This window comes from Echinops telfairi, unplaced genomic scaffold (assembly GCF_000313985.2).
Source record: "Echinops telfairi isolate 266 unplaced genomic scaffold, ASM31398v2 ScPeMD7_5;HRSCAF=22, whole genome shotgun sequence".
In the NCBI taxonomy this organism is placed as follows: domain Eukaryota; kingdom Metazoa; phylum Chordata; class Mammalia; order Afrosoricida; family Tenrecidae; genus Echinops; species Echinops telfairi.
The window spans coordinates 16,379,826-16,385,294 of NW_022103901.1; the positions used below are offsets into that span (position 1 = coordinate 16,379,826).

At 47.1% G+C, this 5,469-nt stretch overlaps 1 non-coding gene across 1 annotated transcript; it reads left to right on the plus strand.

Annotated features, from left to right (window-relative positions):
- Positions 1-3,813: 3,813 nt before the first annotated feature.
- On the plus strand, positions 3,814-3,920 carry LOC115868000. Its single transcript, XR_004045363.1, has one exon. It is a non-coding gene; the product is annotated as a U6 spliceosomal RNA (small nuclear RNA).
- Positions 3,921-5,469: the final 1,549 nt, after the last annotated feature.

Sequence of the window (5,469 nt, forward strand, 5' to 3'; positions counted from 1 at the left end):
AAAAAAAAAAAAAAAATCTCCCTTCTTGTTGTCAATACACCTTCCTAGCTCGAGCCCCATATATCTCCCACCACCTCACCGACAAGCTGCGATTTCCCTGACCCAGCTCGTTGGGTCTCGGAACCCGCCCAGGAGCTCAAGATGCTCCTGTCCCTGTCTCTGCTCTCCCTTCCCTCCCGGGAGCTCTTTCCCTGCCCTAATAAAGCCGCTCTTAACCTCACGTTCTTCGTCTCAATCCTATCTCCATCTGTGTCTCAATGTTGGCCTCTCAGGGGCAGTGGGAATGGGGAGAATATTCATGAGTATAAGAAGAAAATGTTCAGAAATTGATTGTGGTGCTGATTGCACAAATTTTCTTAATATGATTGTGCCGAGGCAGTGAATTATTTAGCATGGCTCTTCTGGCCAAAGTCTCTAACATCTATAAAATGATCTTACCTTACATGGGTCTAGTAAGAAGGCGGGGAGAGAGACGGCTAGGATTCACCTGTGAGTAATTGTGAACAGGATTCCCTGCTATGTATAAAATGAGCCTCTTTAGAAGCAGGCGGGGTGGGGATCTCATGACCAGCAAGAGCCAGGAGTGGAGCATGGCCTCTGTATTTTCGATCCCTGCCCAGCGAGCTTCCTGGATCCAGAGGACAGCTGTACCGTCAGGGAGCAGCAGCAGAACCAGGAGCCAGAACACGGCACAGAGGGATGGGACTCTCCCACCCACGGGGCAAGAAAAGCGAGTGCTTTTTGTGCAGGAGTCTGGCTTGTGGTGTGGGGTGCCTCTGGGCACTTAGTTGGGGAAGTTGGACTTGTGGACATAAGTTAGTAGAGCTGAGTGCCTTTGGACGAAGGCTTCCTGGAGTGGGGTGACTGGGCATTTAATTCAGGGAGCTGAGTTTGGTGACCCGTGAGCTTGGGCTGAATGCCTTTGGGTTGAAGCTTATAGCAGAGTGGTCTGCCCGTTGGGCATTTGTTGACAGACTTGACAGAACTTTGTATGTAAGGTGTCCTGATAAACAACTCAACCCCCAGACATGCTCTGGGGCATTACAACTTGTTAACTGCCTCATTAAACCCTGTAATCATGAGTCTTGTCTGCGAGTTCTGTGTACCCATTGCAAGGGACATTTGAACCTAATATCAAGTAGAGAATAGTAATGAAGATGACTCAGATGGAAAGATTAAATTGTATGGTATAGGAGGTATAGGCCAATGAAATGTTTTAAAAAGAAACAAACTTATTTTCTGATTATTTTTGGATGATTGTTGTTATAATTTCAATGGAAAACCCACATAATCTACCTTCACATCATTTGAATACAAGGGGAGAAGTTAGCAAAGTGACCTCATATAAGATTAATATATGAAAGTTGTTCGTTCATGTATTCATCACCAGCAAATTATGAAAATGTACTTAAGAAAAGTCACAATTTAGAGTATTACCATAAATGTCCATCTTTTATGGGCTTGTCAATCTTTTAATATCTTATGTGTAATAAACCATTACAGGAATTGTAAACACACACACACACACACACACACACTCTGATATAACCTCGTGAACATAAAGAGGAAACTATTCCCAAATTGGATTATATCATAGGAATAAGGGTAGGCTTTATAACACACATTTTGGGGGGACACATTCAATCCCTAACAGAGTCCAGAGCTTTAGTAGTTACCAAGGGTGGGAGAAGAGGGGAGGGAAAATCCATTGCATAGCAAGACACTGAATTTCTGTTCATGGTCGTGGAATAATTCGGACAAACAATAGTCATAGTGGTTGCATAAATGATGGACACAATCAATGACACTGAATTATGCATGTCAAATTTGCTGAATTGGCATTGGTCTTATTGTGGATATCATTACCACAATGAAGAAAAAAACAAAAATGAATGACAGCCCAAGACTAGGTCACATTAGATTGTTCTGGAAAAGACTGGGAGAAAAACATGGGGGGAAAATAAAACCAGGCTGTCTGGCTGGATTGAGATAGGTAGAACCCTTGAGGCTAGGCAATTAGTCACCCTTTGAACTTGGGAATGAACTCACCTCCATGACTCGATTTTCAGCCCAACAGCAGACAAGTCCATACGTTGAACAATAACACCAGAGAGGGATGTACTGCTTAGGACCCATCCATCATTTGAGACCCAATGGACAGAATATTCCCAGGGCCAAATTTCAGAAGACAGGAAGGGCGAGGGAAGAAGGACACATGGAAATGGGAAACCCCGGGTAGAAGTGGGATGAGTGCTGGCACATCGTGGGGACTGCATTCAATGACACGAAACAAACGTGTGTGAATGGTTGAATGGAAAACTGATACGCTGTTCACCAAATCACAATACCAAGTTGAGAAGAAGAACACAGAAGACTTTGTGGACTATACTGCAACGAGTTCTAGGCTCTCCTGTTAAGTGAAAAAAAAAAAAAAAAGCCAGGGAACAGAGTACTAAATGTGTCACCTTTTAGGGAAGACGTGGGGGAGGGAATGGGCAATACAAAGCCATCCGTGGTAGTCCAGTGGGTTTATATCAACATACACTCCTAGCTAGGGGTGGAGTCAAGCCTGTTAATCAAGAAGCAACTTGATGACACCTCCTTGGGGTGTGGCCTTCGGTATGAGAGTGAAGGACTCTGGGAATGGTTTCTTGCTCTCTCCCCTGGCTGCGGGAACTCTGCCTGCCTCAAGAGCTGGCTCCATGGGGCTGCCCGACACGGAGCTGCTGGTGCCCTGCCATTTATTTCCACTGACTTTGGAGCTACGGATCTCTGCGCCCACAGGACTGGGATCTTCTTACTTCCGGGCTCATCATTCTGCATCGTTGGCCTGTGGCTACAGGAGTCTGAAGAAGGACTTACGGACTAACCTCAGACTTAGGGACTTGAGTTAGACTGGGCTGACATGAAGTTCTTTCTTATACCTCTACCGGTGTCACTGGGTCTGTTTCTCTAACCAACCCAGCTGAACACGCCATCCTTGTTTTGCATAGAAACCCTGGGGGGTGGGGGCCATGAGTCCTACAAAGGAGTTGAGTTATGTGGTGGTGGGGGCTTGGGGAAAGAGTTGACAAGTCTACTCTTAATGTGTTAAGCATGTGAATTATCTATTTTTTAAATAGGTGAGAGAAAGTGCTTAAAAATATAGAAGAGGCAAGTTCCTGAGACAGTAGAGGGTATGGCATGCTAGGTCCAAGTGCAGGGATTTGCTTCAAGTTCTCTATTGAGGAAGGTCCGTGAGTTACGTAATCATGAAAGCCCTTACCACTGGCCTTCATCAAATAAAAATCATGTCCCTTTTATGAGGTCCCAGGGCAGAGTAGGCTTTGGGTCACCAGTCAGATATCAGGTCTGGGAACAGGACTTGTCCATACCTTTCCCACTGCATTCTGGGAGGACAGCCAGTAGTTACCTGAGGGCTGAAACCAGTCTTGGAGCCTCAGAGACAGAGACAGCAAGTGAAGCCAGAGAGAGGGAGGCTGACAAACCGGCCAGCGCTCTGTGAGTGTACCTACACCTCTGCCCAGCTCCACTGAGCCCGTGGAAGGGTCAACCGGCCCTAATGTTTCTGAAGAGCTACCCACAAAGCTTTGGGAGGCAAAACACACAACAGCAGCCATCATCATATTAAGCGTCTTAGTTTTCAATGGAGGAAACTGAGGCTCAGAAAGGGAATGGGAATTATTACCCAGCGCTGCCCTGGGAGCCCTGGTGGTGGGTGGTTACAAGTTGGGCTGCTAACCATGAGGTCAGCAGTTTGAAACCACCAGCCATTCCATGAGGCTTTCTACTCCCGTGAAGAGCTGCATCTTGGTGCTCGCTTCGGCAGCACATATACTAAAATTGGAACGATACAGAGGAGATTAGCATGGCCCCTGCGCAAGGATGACATGCAAATTCGTGAAGCGTTCCATATTTTTAAACTAATCCCAGATCCCATCCTGTTATTAAAACATTTTGGATGTTCAAAAAAAAAAAAAAGAGCTGCATCTTGGAAACCCCCAGTGGCAGTTCTACTCTGTCCTACGAGGTTGTTATGAGTCGGAATTGATTCCATGACAGTGAGTGAGTTTGGAGGGGTTTTTTTGTTTTGTTTTTTGCCCTGCAAGGCAGCCCTGACTTCTGCTGGAAAGTGATGTCCTGTCCATGCAGAACCAGTCTGGAGACAGGAATCCAGGATATCCCAGAGCTTCAGTGTAGCCTTATGGTAGTTACATCATCTGTTGTCAATTTGAGACTATCAAGAGTGAAGGGGTGGAGTTTTGCCTGTCAATCAGGTCTCAGCTTGATGACCTTATTTGGAGATGACCTCATTTGGAGATGAATAGCTCACTGAATACACACACTCCCTTTGAGACATTTCCTGATGGAGCTACATTGATGCAGCCAGAGCCCTGGAGCTGGAGGAGCCACATGGAGACCCACGCCAGTGCTGAGAGGCTCTCACCATTACTGGATCCACAAGACTTTCCACCCACCAGTCTGTGATCTTCCTGCATTCTGCGTCATTGCATGACTATGTGAGTCTAAAGGAATTTATGGACTAGTATCCGACATGTGGGGTAATATTGGACATATGGACTTGATCTGGACTGGGCTGGGATGTTTTCTTAATGTATAATTGCTCTTTGACATAAAGTTCTCTCTTACACACATGAGTGTCTATGAATTTCTCTAGTCAACCCAGACTAATACACTCAGGTTCAGCTTTCTCTTCCACCTTCCACACTTAAGATCACGTCTTGTTCCCAAATGGCTGCTTGGAGCTCCTTAGTTGGACAGCAATGGAAAAGGAGGAGGAGTGTGTGCCTCCTCTTAGGGAGACATTCAACAAGCCCAGAGTGCTTCAGGGGCTACAGCTCAGCCACGGATGGTGCTTAGCTTCAACAGGGCCTGGACTTCATGCCCAGGAAGATTCCTCATTCTAGCCATTCCTGATGGATGCTGGGAAGTACCTCCAGGTTCCTGCCTCAGACGGTGGTCTCCGTCCACATCAGTGTGCACCAAGTGTGTCCATTTTTTCCACAACTCGGCGTTACTTCAGCTGCAGGTCAGGAGGACTCTTCCCATCTCTCTATGTGAATGTATCCAATTCCTGGGGGACAGACTTTTAAAGTGCCCTGCTGTGGTTGGCAGGCTCTGTCCTGAAGACCTCAGTCCACACAGGATGCCATCCCTCAGTTCCCAGGCCACCTGATATGTCTGCACAGGCCCTCAGCCCTGTCTTCAGGGCCACACCCAGGGGCCAAAGGTCATTCTGCACCTTGCCCACCTCCCCCACTGGGAACTAGGGCAGGGCATTTCCAAAACCTCTCTCTGGGGTCTCGATGCTTCCCCCCATGAGAAGCAGGGCTCCGGCCTCTTTCTGAGACTTCCCAAACTGCCTTCTTTTCTCTACCTCCCATCTCGCTTCCTCCCACTGCCCCCGGGAATGACTGGGCCTAATCTGAAGGTAGCAAATCCGCATCT